The sequence below is a fragment of the Stylophora pistillata genome, chromosome 1 (assembly GCF_964205215.1).
Source record: "Stylophora pistillata chromosome 1, jaStyPist1.2, whole genome shotgun sequence".
Taxonomy (NCBI): domain Eukaryota; kingdom Metazoa; phylum Cnidaria; class Anthozoa; order Scleractinia; family Pocilloporidae; genus Stylophora; species Stylophora pistillata.
Window position 1 is genome coordinate 38,915,119 of NC_142519.1, and position 20,414 is coordinate 38,935,532.

General features: G+C 37.7%; 1 protein-coding gene and 1 long non-coding RNA gene across 2 annotated transcripts in view; one reads left to right on the plus strand and one right to left on the minus strand.

Annotated features, from left to right (window-relative positions):
- LOC148742427 (uncharacterized) overlaps window positions 1-20,414 on the plus strand; it is a 186,969-nt gene that overhangs the window by 103,083 nt on the left and 63,472 nt on the right. The window lies entirely within an intron of this gene.
- On the minus strand, window positions 8,623-20,250 carry LOC148742431 (uncharacterized). The gene is made up of 2 exons (XR_015999758.1): window positions 19,995-20,250; window positions 8,623-9,185 (listed from the first exon to the last, which is right to left on the minus strand). It is a non-coding gene; the product is annotated as an uncharacterized LOC148742431 (long non-coding RNA).

Below are 20,414 nucleotides of genomic sequence, written 5' to 3' on the forward strand. Positions count from 1 at the left end.
AAAGAACTTTTTTCAATATATTGATTTAATTAATTCATGATCTTTCAACAAGAGGTCTATCAAGAGGTCTTGTCACATAATTGATTTCTACTCAATTTGCCCATTTGTTCACTGTCCATTTACAATGTCATAAAATTTTCACTCTCTAAAAATAAAATTTTGTTCGGAACCTCATTTTCGACGGTTTCGTGGAGAGGTTTAAGACGGATCACCTCCCATAATGTTCAAGTCCTTTGGCAGACAAAAAAAGAGAGGGGTCGAAAGCATCTCCCCTAACTTTTTCGCGTATACCTCAACACCAATCTTTTGAAACTGTTCACTGATTCTATATACCTCACTTTGGAAAAATTGGGGAAACTGTTGAGAGCCACACGCATGTACAAAGTCAAGAGAAGGTCTCTTGACAAGATACATATATCTGTAGTTTTGTCAGATTTTGATGAAAATGGCCAGAATCAGTTCGTCGAAACATTTACTTTTGTCTAACTTTAATGGAGATTCTCTCGGGAACCAATTGAAATATTGAAAAAGACTCACATCCTTTTTTAGCCTTTCATCAGCTGAGTAATACAGTTTAGTTTGTTTGGATGTCCGCGGTAACGCGAAGGCTGGTAATTATATTAAACAAACACCGTCAGTTTTGTCTTTAAAGGCTTGCATGTGTCAACCAAAACAAGACCTCTCAAAACGTAGCCAGTTAACATTTTCTGATTACGCTTTTAGTTGAATATTGTAATACTGAGAATGAATTTTTAAAAAGTGAATATGATCGGAAACATGGAGACTGGCTTTTCAGTCTTTAGATCCAGAGATTCTTCGAGATGCGATCGTGAGATTTCAGACCGTTACGCAATACTGTTGAAAATTTCCTTAAAACTCTTTTATTAAAATCTTTTATTAAAGATTTTAAGTTGATCTTATTCAGTAACGTATTACACCAGGATTCATAATCTTGTAAAAGAAACCTTAAAATCCGCTTGTTTTAGGCCTCTTTACCAGAATTGCGGGTGCCGCAAAAGTGCAACACAGAGGAGCAGTAATAAAATGCGGCAGGATGAAGGCCTTATACAGCTTTAACAGAGTGTCTCTGGCGATGAGTTTTCGGAATCTTTGCATAACTTTAAATTGAATGTTGATCTTTTCACATAGAGTGGATACATGTTTGTCGAAAGAGAGCCTGTTATCAATATTCATACCAAAAATGTCTAGAGAATTTTTAGTTGGGAAAGAGAAATTGTGATCAGTTTTTCCCAAAATAAGCGCTTGGTGTTTAGTTACGTTAACTTTCATAGCGTTATTTTTGTACCATTGACTTGCCTTAGCTACTTCACTACAAATACATTTTCCCACTATAACTGGATCAGTGTTTGAGTAGTACACTTGGTGGTCCTCAGCATATACATTCAGCTTGGCTTGCGTAACATGATGAAACAGATCGTTAATAAAGACATTAAAGAGCTTTAGTCCAAGGGCACTCCCCTGAGGAACACCTTGTTGAAGTCCTAAATGTAATAACTTTCCTAAATGTAATAAAGTCCTAAATGTAATTACACTTGGTCCTAAATGTAATAAAGTCCTAAGTGTAATAACATTTGGTCCTAAATTTAATGAGCCTCCAATGCATTAGTTTAACTGAGCTTGTGCATCCACATTGAGATGTTAAAGTGACAACTGTTGCACTAGAGAATCCTCTAACCAAAACTCATGACATATTGTGGGCTATCTCGCTCATTTTAAGCAGGGTCCTTTTTTTTTTTTGCTTGAGATGTAAACCGAGAAGCATTGGCTACAAACCTTCATATGTACTGATGTGTATGCTTTTGGCATCAAATTGACAGATCCTAGAACAATAGAACGCTGACCAATCCGGCCATCTTAACCGAACAGGCTTCGGCAAGTAATTTTTCACGGAAAAAACGCATTTTTTCTTTAGTAATAACGGATAACGGAAAATAGTATCTTTGTTTCACGGATCTTGACTGGCATATAATTCACAGTTCACGCCTTTAACATTTTACAATCACGAATCACGGCAATTAAAAACAGCTAATCACGTTTCCTTGAAAACCCCCACATTTACATTTAGACATGGAGACGAGACGGACGAGACGAAATTATTTGTTATGTCTGACCATTTACTAATGCAGATTTAAAAGACAAGAAAACTGAAAACTCTTAACCTTGGGATCCTAAAGAAATTTATGAGAAGACAAATCTGAATTTGCGGAAGAATTGTAGCAGTTGTAAACGAACGATGTAGTTAATTTAATATTACCACTAGTGCTGTTTACCCATTCAGACTAGGAACAATCTAGGACGTGTGAAAGAACTGAAGCGGAAACTGTTTCCAAACAGAGTTTACATAAAATTCAACATTTCCTATGTTCAGGGATACAACCCGTTAATCGACAGCAGATAAAGGCGTATTCTTTGTATTTTCTTCTCAATACATAGGACACTTTATTTTAATTTCTCGTTAGCGTTTTCTTAAATATACCACAAGCTGTGGTGGACATTGTGTTGGGAGAAATCGAAAGTGATGACGCAGGAATATTGGCAGCTGAAGGCTTTTGAAAAGTCCCGCAGTATATGTACTTTCCTTAGTCTTAAAACTCATTAATTAAATGGTCTTAAATGCAACCCCTTCACTGTACTTTAAGTTAGACTTTGAGAGATATTTCTTAGGCTGTGCGAAAAGGTTGGAAAATGTTCTTGTTTTCCGCGATGAGCCATCGTCTTGGTATTTGGTGAAGGTATTTGCTTCCTCTTTTCTGTTGTGACAGTGTTTAAAAAAGTACTAACAAGGGACCTCGATCAGAAAACGACAACATGTAGCGATCTTTCTTGTTCTGTCAAGAAAGATGCATCTAGGTGGTGGTTAGTCTTGTTATATATCTACCTTGAAATTCAAGTTTCTTGGCGGCGCACAATGAGACTGATTAGCGTAATGATTTATACATCGGAAATGCGCCAGTACATCACGGAAATCATCCTGAAACTTGTTCTCAGTGTTAGGAAGGTGACTGAGGTTGCGCTCCGACCGAGTCCCATTATTGTTTTTGAGAAAGTGTAAATGTTGCGTGATGTGCCTTAAGAAGGGAAATTTCCCTTTTGAATTAGGACAATTCATCCTAGCGGTACTACACAATTCGCGTCGCCGAATACTCTGAAATATGACCTTGACAACAAACAGACAGAGATTCAAAGAAAAAAATTACTTTAAAACCTTTCAATCTTAGCACGGGTTTAAAAATGAGCCGTTTACAAAGCAAAAATTTATTTGAAAAGTAAAAACCAAACGTGTTCGACACTGGGTCACCATCGGGGTAAATAAGGAACGTCCGTTAAATGAATTTCCTGATGTTTTGAACGGATTTTTTCGAGGGTAGGAAAGGTATTCTTCTTCAGATAAACAGTATCAGTTGAAATTATGTATTCTGTTGATTGTGTATGATAACTTCAGCATGAGAAAATTAGCCAAAATTGAAAGAAACGACGGTAAATGACCTCGAGTTAAGCTAGATTTTATCCTTAAAGCAAAAAGACTTCGCTCTAATAAGAATCAAGAATGCCTTTTTTTATTTTGAGAATCGAGAAAGAGAGCCAGCTGTGTTTTGTAGCACAATAAACCCAAGAGGGTCGTTTAAAATTTTTCTTTGTTTTGACTGTCTAGCCCTTCTACTGCTTTCTGCGACTTCGTCGCAGACATTGTCCAAAAGTTACGATCAACCACACAAGCGAGTAAGTCACTGTGCTTTAGAAGTGCAGAGGCGGATGATAGTTAAGCTTTAACAGTAGGATAAGGTATTTGAATAAGTTTTTTGTTAGAAAAGTCTCCAGTTTTTCTTTTCCCTTCTTTTAATTCCTTTTCCAGAGCTCTATAAATTTTCTTGTATTTATTTGGCAACAGCGGTTGATTCTTGATGTTTCCGTTAAAAAATTTGCCGGGGAATTTGTGCGCGGCGACCAGATTGATCCACTCGCACATGCCCAACGTTTGTCCGCTGGTTTCAATTGTTGTGCAGTTATGCTGAACAGTCAGAATGCTCGGCACCTACCGCCCCAGCTGCGTCTAATCTTAGTCATCACCAGACCCCACACTTGCGACTGCAACTACAAAGAAGAAGAATTGCAATGTGACATTCGACATCCCTTCTCGCCCCAAATAAGTCGATGTCTACGCATAAAACAAACTAAACATCTACTAGCTCATCACCATCGTTGGCTATGCCTTTTCGGCTTTATTGTCCCACAGAGAGAAAGCCATCATCCGCACACTAGATTTTCTCGTCCTTTCAAATTCTTCAACTTCTACTTTGTTCACCTCTGATGATTTTAACATTCGACTTCCTCGTAATATAGTGCCTTATCACCATGGTCTCAGTTCTTTGAATGATATCCTTACGCCGACTATCCAGTATCGCACGGAGGCTACACGTATTCAACAAGGTTGAGCAGGGCTTTATAGACGTCGTCTGCTAAAGCAGAGGGTTTCCTCTTCCCTCCGGAGTTTTCACGATCTTTATGGCCCACAGACCTATCCCGCAATAACGCTTCTAACGCTAAAACCATAACGACTAAAATATTCAGTCTTATGTTAAATCAATGCAAGTATTAGCGTACTACCTTCGATGCGCATCTCTAAGAAAACTTTCGGAAATATTTCACAGGCTCGTGAAATGTTTTTCGCACCTATTATTATTTTTATCATCACCCATCATACGAACTAAAGAGTCTTTTCAAAGTCAGTTTAACCAGTCAATACTGTACAACGTTAATGGGCAAATCTTTTGTGTTACTGCCAGCTAATTTGAAACGGAAAATTTCTGCTCTTTACGAGCACGTCACTCTCATAGTGCCGATTAAGTTCAAGAAAAGTCCGTTTCAGAGTCAGGTTATGCTCTTTTATCTAATGCTTGATCGTTAAGGAGATCAGTGCGTCGAGCAAACCATGTTTCCTTTTCTTTTTCTTTAAATCAATTAGTAGACCATTAAAAAGCGGCTCACACGATTAGTTTTACTCACATCTCAGAGAAAGCAAAAGCACAAATTTATGCGTGAGTTTTTGGAGATCAGTACATCATTAACAACCTTTGACATAGATAACCTTTTGAATGTGCTGGTCAGCAGCTTCTTTTCATTTACACCTGTTAAATGTAAGTCACTGAGTATATAATTTCACATAACGACGAAAATATTCGACAATTTGAAAACAATAACTTTCTGGAGAGCCGGTCAAGATCCGAATTAGGAAACAAAATGTGCATGCTAACAAGGTCTGGTCTAAAAAGTAGAGACAAAAAAATTCATATCCAAGCCCTCAAATTGTCCGACCTACAAATTTGCAGACTTCCTTTTCCAAGTTCTTAATTTGGTTTATAACTTGTACCTCCATCACTGATCACACAAGTATACCGTTATCACATTTTTCCAAAACCTATTGTACTTAAGAGTCTGAGCCAGTGATATATGGAGGCATTGGTCAGCGTACTCATTGTTTTACCAGCTGTCATTAGAAGCTGTCAGTAACGGTCTCCAGCCAATGCTACTCGACTTGCGACCAGTAAGTAAAAAGATACTGGTTGATATCAGCGAGTCCGCAGTGTGACATGAATACTGGTCAGAGGATTTTTCGGTGCGACAGCTGTCACTTTAACACCTCAATGTGGGATGTCCGCTATAACACCAATGCATTAGCGCAGTCGAACGATTGCATTAGAGGCTTATTACATTTAGGACCAAATGTTATTACATTTAGGACTTTATTACATTTAGGACCAAATGTTATTACACTTAGGACTTTATTACATTTAGGAAAGTTATTACATTTAGGACTTCAACACACCTCGGCCTATGCTCTGCCACCTGGAGTACGTAACTCCAATTCTTACTCTCTGCTGTCTTCTAGTTAAATAATCGCAGCACTAGTAGCGCTGCATTAGTATCACAGAGGTCAGTGGTTCGAATCCCGTACAGGCCTGATTTTTTTCAGGTCTGATTTTCGTTATTGCTTAAATAACGCTATCTACTGCCAGGATCGTGCACCATATGTATCTAATACCGCAGTTCAAAATATATGAACTTCATATATTTCATTGTATCTGATTTATCACTTTCACGGGTTTATTATGAATCAACTTAACGGCCTGCTCCCAGTTGGCTTGTTAGCTCAATTGGTAGAGCGCTGCACTAGTATCGCAGAGGTCAGTGGTTCGAATCCCGTACAGGCCTGATTTTTTTCAGGTCTGATTTTCGCTATTGCTTAAATAGCGCTATCTACTGCGAGGATCGTGCACCATATGTATCTAATACCGCAGTTCAAAATGTATGAACTTCATATATTTCATTGTATCTAATACTTGGATGGTTTACAAAATTATTACCGTACTCCTCCTCGCTCACCGCCCTCACACTCTCCGTGATCTTAATAAAATGTTGATTTAAAAGCTCGGCAATTTCACACTTATCAGTTATGACCTGATTGTTTTCTTCAAGAATAATGTCATCAGCCTGTGTTGTTTGCTATGAAGGAAAGGACGATACGTGTTCCAGAACTCCCTTGGGCTGTCCGGCTCCGTCGATCAGAACACATTACACTGATTGTGCCAGTTTCGTTGCGTGTGATCACAGAATTTTTTTGTGAACGGCTGTGACCTTTATTTCTGTGGAACGAATCCTTTTGTCATGTTGCTTTGGAGGCACTTCTATTAATATTTCACGCCAAACATTGCTGTATTTTCTTTACTGGCCATAAACTTTGCATAAAAATGACCAACATTTAACTCATATAACCTGTTCCGGTGTCTATGACATGATGTGGTATTTTTGTAAACTCTGAGTTCCAGGCAAGCAGGTATTTAAAATGAATTCTGTCCTACCGCAATTTTCTTTTAAAAGTTTGGAAAGCATTCTCTTCGTCATATTTTTTTCATCATATTCACAACATGCATCTCACGCTGTTTGCCGTTTTAAGACACTTCTCCGCCCTAAGGAAGTTAAAATCAAACATTGGAGCTTGTTTTTACAACGATCAGCCTCAGGTCTGGAATCATCAGTCTCGTCGAAGACTGCAATAATTAATTCCTCGTGCGTTGTTACCAGTGCCATGTGTTATCGACAAGTCAACGTTCCTCATTTTTTGAGAGCAATGACTTAGCGTTAATTACAGAAATTACCTTGTTTTTGGCTAAGATTTTTCTCATGAAATGAATTAAAGGCAGTTGGAAAATATAAAAGTTTATTTCTATATGTGGGAGTCCATAATGTATTCACGTGTGCCCCATTGTACCTGAAAAAACTAGAAATTTCACATTTTATTTTAGTAAACCGATGCCGAGTTAATAATATGGGTCAAAAATCTTGTGAAGTGTGCTCACTTCCTCAACATGCGGTTACCTTACGAGTCCTGCGGTTTGGTTATTTTAATCTTTTCCAATTTTATTTGCGTATTAGTTGCCTTATACGTTTTAGGGAATAGAATAGGTTTCGGGCGCATTAATCATCACGTGACTCGGTAATTGTTCTATTTTACTTGGTTGGAAATTTCGACGCAAACTTGGTTTACTAATTTTAAATGGTCGTTGATATTGATTGATATTATTTAATCTTTCGCGGCAGCTTAGAGGGTTGTCCAAAATCACGGATCATAACGATTCGTAAAACTGACAGGTCGATTTCTGCGATCCGTGCGGGTCTTGTAATTTATTCACGAGTCGATAAAAAAAATACCTAAACTGGCATAACTGTTAAAATTTATGAGGTCTGAGCGACTGCGGCCATACTGGGGTCCATCTCGACTAGCTCATCATGGCCATCTCTGGTCATCGCAGTGAAGCAAGCCTCAGAAATTACATCCTCTACCCTTCGAGTGAACAACATAGAGCTTGCTCTGATATCCTTTCTGATGCGTTAAGTGGAAGGCCACATCAGTCACTGCAGTCGAGTTTTACGGCGCTATCATCCCGAGCAATTTTCATTTTCCTTTGCATCCAGCTATCTTCCATTCATAAAACACACGCCTCGAGCATTTTGTTCCCTATTTTATCACGTGAAGAAACTTGCAAGTTTCTATGTATAAGCTTTAATTCCGCCGGATTTCACTAAGAACAATTCACTGAACACCAAGACTAAAACCTTCAGGCAAGTGCTAAATTTGAACTGCCGCGCTACAAATATATTTCATTTTTTCTCAAGAAGGGGGAAAAACACTCGACTACGTCTCGTGTTTCTACCCACACTTCTTTCCGTATTGACCGAGGATTCTATGGGTTCTGAAAAGAGCTCCCGATTAACACGCTGCTTTTCTTTAATGTTGTACAGGGTAGAATTTTAAATGTTTGAGATCTTGTTGTTTCCGTTGTTGCAGCAAACGAAGAGTGTTACGATTAACTTGTTGTGATAAACGTTGCCAATGGTTACGTTTCCGAATTCTCTCAATTATAAAGCTTGCGAAGGCCGTATTGAAAGTGCATTTGTGAATGTGATAAACTTAACAATATTACTCCAATTCTAACTCCCTTACGATGCCCGATAAACGAAAATATCGAAAGAAAGCTCCGCATCTGCCGAAGCTGACGAAAGTCACAATCGTGTCTGCCGGACGCCAATAAGTTGAGCCGAAACTCCGAGCAAGAGAAGACGTTTATTGACCGAAGGCAAGAGACATACATAAAAAGAACGAGCGGGAAATAAAGGAGCCGCGTTAAATATATGCGCCAACCGTGTGACAACAAGGTGAACTAACCAACAGCGTGCCTAAGAGGCAGAACAATGAAGCAGGCTAAACGACAGCGTGCACAATGTGTCACGTCATCCAAGTTAATGGCGAGAACTAAACAACAATGCGAAATATAGCGGGAGATATACTCCAGTGTTGTCCAAGAACTTCTTAAAGCTCAGGTATGCATCATGAAGTCGTTCATGGAATCCGTATAAAATAAAATATCTGTAACATGTAATATCCGTATGAAATAAAAGTGCAAATTAAAGTGATCCAAGTATAGCTTTGTAGTTGAAGTAACATGCATTGTGCAGTATGTTGTTTTGCTGTGGTTACTTGACAGAAGTAACTTGATGTAATCTTGAGAGACTGTTCAGTAAGCTGTATTCTTCATCGCAGGAGAACAGTAAGACAGTGCTGTTGTCATGTACACATGTCCTCTCTAAGCGATGCCTCTGAATGAAGTCTGTTTGAAGAGAAGGGGAAAAAAGGAACATGAATTTTGAAATTGTAACAGTACTACAATGATAGTCCTATGAAAAACAGGTCTACTAAATGGATTTAGTAAAATAATTCGTAACAACTGGTGATACTGGATATTGACTCACATTTCACAAGCCACTTCTTGACTAGCTATCAAATGAAAGACAGTTTGTTTACTTTATTATTATGAAAATTATTGCTCTAATTATTATTGCTATTAGTACTATTACTGCTGATTTCTAACTAAATGAAAGCAATCTTGTTATTTGTGTGGTCTGTTTCAAATGTGAATCTATACATGTATGTTAATTGGCTAATTTTCGTTTGACAGTAATCTACAGCCTTGCCTTGTGACCAAGACTCTGGCTGACTGAGTTTATTAGCATTCTTTGAATCACTACGGGGTATCAATTTTTTTTTGTCTTTAAATCTGTCTGAATTTTCCATAAAAAATAATCAGTTAATAGCACTCAGAAATGAGGCCCATATTGCGTTATGATCTGTGAAGTCTCTAAAACACCTGCTTGTATTTTTAAGTGAGATGTTTGTAAATATATGATCAATTAATGTTCTATTGTAAGTTGTGTATGTTGATATCAACTGTTTCTAACATTTATCTCTACATAGTAAATTCCACAAAGGTAGCTTGTCTGCCTCAATAAGGCAATTTACATTTAAGTCTCCAATAATAATGTTGTTCTCTGTCAAAATGGTATCTAACACTTCTGAGACTGCCTGACAAAGTTGTCCTCTGGGAATTTTTGGAGAGCCATAAATACCCAAGACTGTACAGTTCTCCCAAATTGTGACTTCAATCCCAGTTATTTCAATACCATGTACATTGTGACAGTAGGGATATCCAGGGCAAGATGGGATTTTGCTAAACACAGCTGTACCACCAAAAGGTCTTGATCCAAGACTACAGTATGTATGTGGACTGTCATTTTAAAAGAGATGTTATTTAACCAACTATGTTATATTTGTCACAAGAATCTTGGGAACTAAATCTTGTATCTGCAAAAAAAAATGATATCAGAACTTGAATAGTTTTAAGTCTTTGCATATGCCTTGTGTCTACGCAGTGATCTTGCATTCGGGTAACAGGTTTTTAGAATTGAACTTATTAAGTGGTGATATACAAAGTTTAAGTTTAGCAGTTGTTCTTAATCCCTCCATTTCTTCCTCAACCGTGGCATGGATAACAATTTTGTCTTCACAGAGATCAGTTATATATAAACCTTCAAAGGTGGAATGGTTCTTTTAGTACTTAAGTTGACAACAGTTTTAGTTTTATTATGCCCCTGTGATCTATGAACTGTTTTTGCTGCTGCAGGGCATAATGGAAACTGTTTTCTGACAACTTGAGTTGCTTTGTTTTACGAACAAAAAATTGTGTGGTAACTGGATTTACTGGGGTCCATGCCCTATGGTCAGTTCCTTGGGTATAGATATGTCTGTTCTCATGTCTAGTTTTTTTACCAAAATCTGAGGGATCAAACTGTACCCAAACTATGCCTGAGTGTTTGCTTTGCTGATTTAGTTGCACAAATTTGATGATATTCCCAGCACCATGAATTTGTCATGCCATCTTCAGTTCAGATATTCATTACATGCTGAATTCACCTTCAGCATTTAGGTAGAGGTTCAATACCAACTCCTCAGTTTTTCTTGGGTCATTTGAAATTAATTTTGTCTTAATATTTTTCTTCAAACCTCAGAAGAGTTAGCTCCAATAACACTGTCTAGTGCTGTGATTCTGTACATTTGTTTCCTACAGCTACATTATGTTCTTCATCATTAAATTAATCTACCCTAGTTTGTGTTTTGTTTATATAGGTGGGGTGCATCAGATGGGTTGTTTGTCTCTTCTCACACAACTCTTTCCTTCAGTTTTACAATGTCACTTGCTGTGTGTTTACCTTTACATATTTAACCAATTAAGAAGTTCTGCAAACAACTTGCTATCTCTTTGCCACATGATCTCAGTGAGCTCAAACATTGAAAAGTGCTATTGCCAGAGAATTGGAGCAAGAACTGTGTAAACTGAATTTTGGAAGTCTTTAAATATGTAGTTATCCATTAAACACATCCCCATTTAAAAATGTACTTCACCCTTTTAAAATGTACTTGACATTTTAGGAATCTTAGTTCCTGAATGAACCAATCAGATCTCAAATACATTTTTAATGAGATCTTTGGGAAATAAGTTATTGTATCAACCAATCAGATTTGGGTTTGTAATATGAACCTTACTCTTCAGGAACTAAGTTCCTCAAATAACCAATGACTTGAAAGAATATATGCCATGTCATTGCTAAATTAAGATTTGTCTGTTTTATTTAAGTCAACACCAGATAAAACAGATAACAATAGATGGGACATTCTGCTAAAGTGCAGTAATGTTTCACATCAAACTGGATGCTATCTTTAGCAAAATATATATTCTCTTTGAGGCTTTACTATTTTTATTTAGCCCTCGACATGTACAAGCTTTTTGTAAAGCTTTGTCACAGTTGTAATTTTACAGTAAAAATTAGTTCCATTCATTGTCTTTCACGTACCATAGAAATGTTTTGAATACACTGTGGTTAACACAGCGATGGAAACGCGCCTGATTGCATAAAATTCTACAGAAATCGTTGACAGAAAATGCCACCAACAGTTTTGCCGCGCTTCTTATCTACGCCGAAAGCCGAATATTAAAAAAAGCGATCAAATGACCATTATCTTTTGTAATGACTGTCATCTTCGGTTAACGTGCAAATGATCGTGACCCCGTGATAAAATTTCTCAACCTCATCATATAAACGACACGTTCTCACAAAGCGAGAAGATTTTACGAGCTTTCATGTCACGAATGTGATAATGGCATTACAATAGCCACGATACCGTAACGCTTACTAGAAAGTAAGCAAGGACTTGACCTGTGGCCGCACGAGAAACTTTATCACCTTACTTTTCCGCCCTATTTTGGGATAGACAACGATTGCGTTACATGATTTTTGTAAAGGATGTAAGCCGAATTGAAGCAAATCATGTTACCGAAACACAGCTAATTACTACTATATTTACGAGGTGAATTAATCATCAAAAATTAGAATAATTCGTTTAACATCTTCCATAATCAAATGCTAGCAGTTAAGTAAACTTGAACCTTTGCTACACAATTTGTAAATAATTATTCTGTTACATGTTATGATAATCTAATGAAATTAACTTACCGGGCTTGAACGTCGTTCGGATCGCGAAATTGCCATTCTCCATTCAGTTTCCATGCCAAGCGATTCAAAGTTTCTAGTTTTTAGAAGAAATTGCATTTTTTAAAATCTAGGTTTCGCCTCCATCTCGGATAGGATGCCCACTCATTTCGCGCCATAAGGTAATTTTTGGCGGGGAATAGATCGATACCTGGTGTTTGTCGCTGTGTTTTCTGAAATGCATTCCCGACAGATTTAGCCGTGTTTTGAGACAGTTAGAATACATTCAGCGTTCATGAAAGCCACAAAATGAAATTGATTTTGACATACAAGAAGGAGGCTCGTTCACAATAGTCCGATCTTGCGAAAGTTATCAATCGAACGCAGTTAATTTCACGGGAAGTCATGTTGTGACCTCAGCAGCATTGTTTTCCAATCTCAAGTCAAATAACCGCTTGCTGCTTGGCCAAAACAGTAACTAATTTCATGACCGCGCGAGTCACCAACTACCACGTAGAATACTTATAAGCCAGACACTATCAAGATTATTTAACATATTATAACAGGAGTCTATTAAGCAGCAGCTTTTGTTACACAACACGATGTTTGTGTTAAATCGTGCCCTCACTGCCTTCTTTCAAGTAATTTTTTAAACTTCCGTTCTTTTGTCGATCAAATCAGTCGGCACTTCTTCCCGTTTATGGAACCGGCTTCATCTTGATGAGATTTTGCGAGTTGTCGAAGGGGTCATAGTCCTCTTTAACCTGTGCTCAATGAAATAATTCGCATTTAGTTCGTACTTGAGACTGTCACCTCCTTCTAGGTGTCAAAATAATACAACACTCAGTTGTTCTTTTTAGCAATGTTTTTCACATCTGTATACAGTCGTCGATACAATGCGCATTACGCTCAGCAAAATGTCCACATTGGCGAGATATCTTAACAACTGTCTAAAAAAATCCTCTCTACTCTTAATTTTATTATTATCCACCTTTGCTTCCGAGTTGCTGATCGTCCTCAGGCCTCAAACAGCTCGAAGCTTACAGCGTTTGAGTTGGTGAATCATTAACCACTACATTATGTCAGATTACATTCGTTTATCCCCTTTCGAATATGTGGTCGATAAAATAGTTCGTATTCAGTTGCTCGAAATGCTACCTTTTTTTGACTTGTGTCTTGACTTACGTCCAAGGATTCAGTCTAATTCTTTATTTCATCAGTAGGTAATGTTGCTTCTGAGTTGGCGATCGTCTTAAAATAGCTCGAAGCGTCCAGGCTTCGAGTTAGTAAATCATTACATCATCACTAATGTCACACTACATTCAGTTGTCCTTTTTCGAATCTGGTGTTGTGAAAATTCATCGAAATTTCACCTCCTTTAAGATTTCGTAACAAAACGTATAAACACATATGGTGCACGATCCTCGCAGTAGATAGCGCTATCTAAGCAATAGCGAAAATCAGACCTGAAAAAAATCAGGCCTGTACAGGATTCGAAACACTGACCTCTGCGATACTAGTGCAGCGCTCTACCAATTGAGCTAACAAGCCAACTGGGAGCAGGCCGTTAAGTTGTATCCAAGTTCATTGTATCCAAAACGTATAAAGTGATATCCTTACAACTCTTCAGTTTATTAATAGGCAAATTCACTTCTGAGCTAAAGATTGCTCTGAAGTAGCTTCACTCTGCTTGATCATTTCAGCGTTAAGCTTTTTTAGAAGTCGAGAAAGGGGGTCGCACTAACGATTCCGATGTTTAAATTTGACTTAAGTCCTGTCTTGACATCATACGTATGAGACGTGCTGTAAGTGCCCTTTTGTTCTTACAAGTCACCACTGTGGTTTTTGTGGTGGCCGAGGCACCTTTTGAGATCAGTCAGGCCGATGTCCCAATTGAATGTCCTGCCTCAAAGCAGGTCGTACCTTGCCGGATGTCCTTGATAACAATATTGCGTGATGTTTTTGACTAGAACTTAAGTCAAATTCAAACATCGGAATCGTTAGTGCGACCCCCTTTCTCGACTTCTAAAAAAGCTTAACATTGAAATAATCAAGCAGAGTGAAGCTACTTCAGAGCCGGCGATCTGTAGCTCAGAAGTGAATTTGCCTATTAATAAACTGAAGAGTTGTAAGGATATCGCTTTATACATTTTGGATACAATGAACTTGGATACAACTTAACGGCCTGCTCCCAGTTGGCTTGTTAGCTCAATTGGTAGAGCGGCGCACTAGTATCGTAGAGGTCAGTGGTTCGAATGCCGTACAGGCCTGATTTTTTTCAGGTCTGATTTTCGCTATTGCTTAAATAGCGCTATCTACTGCGAGGATCGTGCACCATATGTATCTAATACCGCAGTTCAAAATATATGAACTTCATATATTTCATTGTATCTGATTTATCACTTTCACGGGTTTATTACGAATCAACTTAACGGCCTGCTCCCAGTTGGCTTGTTAGCTCAATTGGTAGAGCGCTGCACTAGTATCGCAGAGGTCAGTGTTTCGAATCCCGTACAGGCCTGATTTTTTTTCAGGTCTGATTTTCGCTATTGCTTAAATAGCGCTATCTACTGAGAGGATCGTGCACCATATGTGTTTATACGTTTTGTTACGAAATCTTAAAGGAGGTGAAATTTTGATGAATTTTCACAACACCAGATTCGAAAAAGGACAACTGAATGTAGTGTGACATTAGTGATGATGTAATAATTTACTAACTCGAAGCCTGGACGCTTCGAGCTATTTTAAGACGATCGCCAACTCAGAAGCAACATTACCTACTGATGAAATAAAGAATTAGACTGAATCCTTGGACGTAAGTCAAGACACAAGTGAAAAAAAGGTAGCATTTCGAGCAACTGAATACGAACTATTTTATCGACCACATATTCGAAAGGGGATAAACGAATGTAATCTGACATAATGTAGTGGTTAATGATTCACCAACTCAAACGCTGTAAGCTTCGAGCTGTTTGAGGCCTGAGGACGATCAGCAACTCGGAAGCAAAGGTGGATAATATTAAAATTAAGTGTAGAGAGGATTTTTTTAGACAGTTGTTAAGATATCTCGCAAATGTGGACATTTTGCTGAGCGTAATGCGCATTGTATCGACGACTGTATACAGATGTGAAAAACATTGCTAAAAAGAACTGTGTTGTATTATTTTGACACCTAGAAGGAGGTGACAGTCTCAAGTACGAACTAAATGCGAATTATTTCATTGAGCACAGGTTAAAGAGGACTATGACCCCTTCGACAACTCGCAAAATCTCATCAAGATGAAGCCGGTTCCATAAACGGGAAGAAGTGCCGACTGATTTGATCGACAAAAGAACGGAAGTTTAAAAAATTACTTGAAAGAAGGCAGTGAGGGCACGATTTAACACAAACATCGTGTTGTGTAACAAAAGCTGCTGCTTAATAGACTCCTGTTATAATATGTTAAATAATCTTGATAGTGTCTGGCTTATAAGTATTCTACGTGGTAGTTGGTGACTCGCGCGGTCATGAAATTAGTTACTGTTTTGGCCAAGCAGCAAGCGGTTATTTGACTTGAGATTGGAAAACAATGCTGCTGAGATCACAACATGACTTCCCGTGAAATTAACTGCGTTCGATTGATAACTTTCGCAAGATCTGACTCTTGTGAACGAGCCTCCTTCTTGTATGTCAAAATCAATTTCATTTTGTGGCTTTCTTGAACGCTGAATGTATTCTAACTGTCTCAAAACACGGCTAAATCTGTCGGGAATGCATTTCAGAAAACACAGCGACAAACACCAGGTATCGATCTATTCCCCGCCAAAAATTACCTTATGGCGCGAAATGAGTGGGCATCCTATCCGAGATGGAGGCGAAACCTAGATTTTAAAAAATGCAATTTCTTCTAAAAACTAGAAACTTTGAATCGCTTGGCATGGAAACTGAATGGAGAATGGCAATTTCGCGATCCGAACGACGTTCAAGCCCGGTAAGTTAATTTCATTAGATTATCATAACATGTAACAGAATAATTATTTACAAATTGTGTAGCAAAGGTTCAAGTTTACTTAACTGCTAGCATTTGATTATGGAAGATGTTAAACGAATTATTCTAATTTTTGATGATTAATTCACCTCGTAAATATAGTAGTAATTAGCTGTGTTTCGGTAACATGATTTGCTTCAATTCGGCTTACATCCTTTGCAAAAATCATGTAACGCAATCGTTGTCTATCCCAAAATAGGGCGGAAAAGTAAGGTGATAAAGTTTCTCGTGCGGCCACAAGTCAAGTCCTTGCTTACTTTCTAGTAAGCGTGACGGTATCGTGGCTATTGTAATGCCATTATCACATTCGTGACATAAAAACTCGTAAAATCTTCTCGCTTTGTGAGAACGTGTCGTTTACATAATGAGGTTGAGAAATTTTATCACGGGGTCACGATCATTTGCACGTTAACCGAAGATGACTTGACAGTCATTACAAAAGATAATGTTCATTTGATCGCTTTCTTAATATTCGGCTTTCGGCGCAGATAAAAAGCGCGGCAAAACTGTTGGTGGCATTTTCTGTCAACGATTTCTGTAGAATTTTATGCAATCAGGCGCGTTTCCATCGCTGTGTTAACCACAGTGTATTCAAAACATTTCTATGGTACGTGAAAGACAATGAATGGAACTAATTTTTACTGTAAAATTACAACTGTGACAAAGCTTTACAAAAAGCTTGTACCTGTCGAGGGCTAAATAAAAATAGTAAAGCCTCAAAGAAGAATGTATATTTTACTAAAGATAGCATCCAGTTTGATGTTAAACATTACTGCACTTTAGCAGAATGTCCCATCTATTGTTATCTGTTTTATCTGGTGTTGACTTAAATAAAACAGACAAATCTTAATTTAGCAATGACATGGCATATATTCTTTCAAGTCATTGGTTATTTGAGGAACTTAGTTCCTGAAGAGTAAGGTTCATATTACAAACCCAAATCTGATTGGTTGATACAGTAACTTATTTCCCAAAAATCTCATTAAAAATGTATTTGAGATCTGATTGGTTCATTCAGGAACTAAGATTCCTAAACTGTCAAGTACATTTTAAAATGGTGAAGTACATTTTTAAATGGGGATGTGTTATTACTGGTTCTAACTGGAACAAATCACCAATGGTGATAAAAGAAACACCACCAAAATCATCTTTGCAACCCTTACTACCTTTAAGCCTATTGTTAAGCTGTATGGCAAACATATTCAAATTTCATCCAAGAATATCAATTTGACACCTCCAAAGTGAGTTGTCAAGGTGTTTTGTCAATTTAAGTCAAGATATATTGTTTGTAATTTTTCAATGTGAGTTGTCAAGGTGTTTTGTCAATTTAAGTCAAGATATATTGTTTGTAATTTTTCAATGACTGATGGCAGGAATAGCAAATGCACTGTGAACAGTTTTACCTTTAATGTTGTAAGCAGCTTTCCCAGTTGAACCTAATAGTAAGACCTTAATTTGATGAAAATCATTGCCAGGTCTTGTGTTAAAATACTTAAGGGCTGCCTGATCCAAGGCTTTGAGAAGATGTGATTTGCCCACACCAGCTCCACTACTCAGAAAGCAATAAAAAGGAGTTTCTGTGGTTTCACTCTGGTGCAAAATGTGATAAAAAAGTTTTTTTTCCTTTTTAATTAAAATCTAAACCATTCCACGATAACCATCATCTGGTAATTCACTGATTAATATAGGTGGCTCATTGTGGCATGATGTGGAAGGAATTTTGAAGTCATCTGAAAGGTCAATGTTCATTGAAATCAGAATTTAAATCTTCATTACCAAGAGCTTCCTTCATCTTGCAGTTCAACTTTTTGCGCATTTGGTGCTACTAAGTCATACTGGGAATCACTAACTTCTGTGTCATGTAAATGCTGTTCATTGTCATTCATATCTTCACTGCAGACAGCATACTGATGCATTTGTTTGTCTACTTTTTCTTTCAAAAGAAGGAAATGCCCCTGATATGAAGAGCTACTGCCTATTAAATCAGCTTTTTCATTTTGCCAACAAGTAAAAAGCATAGTAAGTTCACGGAAATGTTCTTTAGAGTAAGATTTCACATTGAACCAAACACTTCTAATTATTCTAGGCTTTATATGCTGCTTTGGTTTTGCAATTTTTGCATTGTGCTTGCCTAAAGTCTGAAGTCGAAATCAGCGAATTCATCATCATGATCATCATCTTTCCCTGTTTCAAGTTGGAGGTTATCTGTGTTCAAACTTTTAGATTTTTTCCCAAATGAGTTTTTGGGTGAATTATACAATGCAGCCCAATCAGCCAGTAACATTCTCTATGCTTGTTGGTCTTTCTATGTACCTCTTAATAAGACCAGTAGAGTGAATGTCCTTAGAGTCATCCTCAATTTCTTCTATTTCATTCATTGGTTTCAAAAGCTGAGCTTTCTCTTCAGGGGGTGGCAGTGATAAAAATCACCTCTCTAGAGCTTTTCCTTGTTGGTAGCTGATGAACTGTATGTAAACTGCCTCTTGGGCACTGATCTCCCCACTATTTAAAAATTTATTCTCAATATCTCTCTCTAATTATGCTGTAATTTCCTCTCTTTGCCCCCTCACCTGCTTGTTGTAAAAAGCTGACTCATTCTCTTCTAGGCTTTTGAAATGTATGATACAATGTACATTGCACAAGCATAAACATCCAAAACAAACTATAATTATATCCACATTTGCTCTCCATGCACTTAGACAGACACTGTTGTAGTTGTTCATTAGGATTTCTTTTCAGAAATATGGTGGGAGAGTTTAGGTTGGATCAAATAGCAAGCTAATAGTAGTTTTGTTCAGTGATGTCCAGATTAATTAGCATTTGTTCAAAAGTGATGTCATCCACCTCTTTCATATCATTCTAATGCTTACTGATATGTTTGCAATTTTCTTTATGTTTTCTAAAATTGTCACTTTCAGAAACATCACTGCCAATAGAATGTAAAATGCTGGTTGATTTCATTGGAGGCTGTGAATAATTAAATCTGCATTCCATCTTTGACTTTTTATGCGAGTTTGAGAGTGCTTATGAATCGGTTTGTTGACAAGCAGTCCCAGTTCTGGATCATTAACTGATTTTTCACAAGTGATTATTTGATGAATAATACGCTGGTGCATCTTCAAGTCAAATTAACATACAAATATGTGGTGAACCTCTCTGCTGGTATTCAACTCTGAAACAAGCCTGACATTTTTCCTAAGGGAGCAGCATTGCTCATTAGAAAGCGCCTTAAAAACTGATTGAATTGGTAACTAAAATGTTGTGCACATGTCACCCGGTCACTCTGAATCAACTTAGACTTTTCCTCCCAGTTTAAATTATCTAATTCATGAATCTGAATAAACTTTAACATTAACAAACTTTCCAAGTATTTTAACGAGACGTATCCATTGTGTTTCAGCTGGTAAAAAAACTACAAAACAAATTTTCAGGACCAAATAGTGAGATTTACAAAAAATGTTTCAAAACGAAGGAATCTCAACGCTAACAATTATACGTAGCAGTGTTCAAACTGCCATAATTAGTGCCCTTTTAGCATTAATTAACACAAATTAGACAAACAAGTACCTTAATTATGTGGCGCTCATTTGTGCTCATCATTCCATGAAACACCGACAGGAGGGTCTTGGAATTTTTCAGAGGATCGCTCAGTTCGTTCCGCCATGCTGATCAAATGAAATAAAGCCTTCCAAGTGAACTTCACACTCTGATTGGACCTCAGAGCGAGGTTTAAAAATAGCTCGGCCGAGATTCCCAGTGAGGAGAATTGCACGTGGCCATTCGCAACTATTGTTTTATAAATTGAGTAGATTTTAGGCCGTATCTGATTTAGTCTCCCCGCAGCCGTGATGTTTCGGTCACGCAACGCTGCCTCACAGACACGGCTGCTTCAAGCAGCACCACATTCCGTTTCAATTGTATGCATAAGCCAATCAGAATTCGGTTATCGTTTTTTTTTGTTAGCCAATCAGCGAATCAGATGTAGCG